The sequence below is a fragment of the Cynara cardunculus genome, unplaced genomic scaffold (assembly GCF_001531365.2).
Source record: "Cynara cardunculus var. scolymus isolate 2C unplaced genomic scaffold, CcrdV1 Un_Scaffold_8562, whole genome shotgun sequence".
Lineage (NCBI taxonomy): Eukaryota > Viridiplantae > Streptophyta > Magnoliopsida > Asterales > Asteraceae > Cynara > Cynara cardunculus.
In genome coordinates, this window is record NW_020204294.1 from 278 (window position 1) to 1,267 (window position 990).

At 40.3% G+C, this 990-nt stretch overlaps 1 pseudogene; it reads right to left on the bottom strand.

Annotated features, from left to right (window-relative positions):
* Nucleotides 1-331: 331 nt before the first annotated feature.
* LOC112505128 lies at nt 332-985 on the bottom strand (annotated as a pseudogene).
* Nucleotides 986-990: the final 5 nt, after the last annotated feature.

Sequence of the window (990 nt, forward strand, 5' to 3'; positions counted from 1 at the left end):
CACCATTGTGGTTACAAAATGGGTTTTAGGATGCCCTACGTACGTCCTTGAAGGTCTTAATAAAGTACTAAATTAGAGTTTTGATTAAGATTTACCACCAATTAACTTAAATAAGATGGTAAGATGTAATAAGTGACATAGCATGATATAACCACGATTCTACGCAACCTAATAAGACACGTGAAATAAATCCTTATTAGGATTTTAATAAACAGATTTGAAGATTGTCTCATAAGAATATGTTAATAAAATTCTTGTCTTAATAATTTATCAACTTATTAACATAATTTCATCTTAATGTCGTTGCAATGAAAACGTTAAGCATGCTTACCAGACGATCTACTGGAGGAGAAGATAATCCGATCAACGGTGGCATGAACCACCACCCTCAAATTCTCTGGATGGGCTTGGTTGAGTAGCTCCACTGCACCGTGTCGTCGGCCTGAGCCATCAAACGTCGAACCACCAATCTTGGTCCCTTGAAGGTGTTCAACGGTGAACCCATTTGCCGGACCAACTCCCGACTCCAATAACGCTTGATAAGTAGAATTTTGCCAACTATTTAAACCTTCTGGAATAGAGACAATACCATCTTCTACCCATTCGTAAGCTTTTTCAACGATTCCCATGTCCCATTCGATACCCGATTTGCTATAAAAGTAATCATCGGCTCTTGAATAAAACCCAAAATTTATCATGCTACTTCCTCCCAACACATTCCCTCTTGTGTTCGGAATACCCTCTTCGGAGAAAAAGGTTGACCAGGTGTTCCTTTATCGTTTGCATTTAGAATGTTAACTAGCATGTTGGCTTCGTGTATAACGTTAGGATCGGAACTTCCTACACCCCCACGCTCAAGAAGTAGCACGGAATAGTTTTCCGATAACRTGGCGGCTAATGGACAACCGGCAGTCCCTCCTCCGACGATTATGTAATCGTATTCTTGTGCTGGGGTGAAATCTGTGGCTTCGTACGTAAAACCAAGGTAAC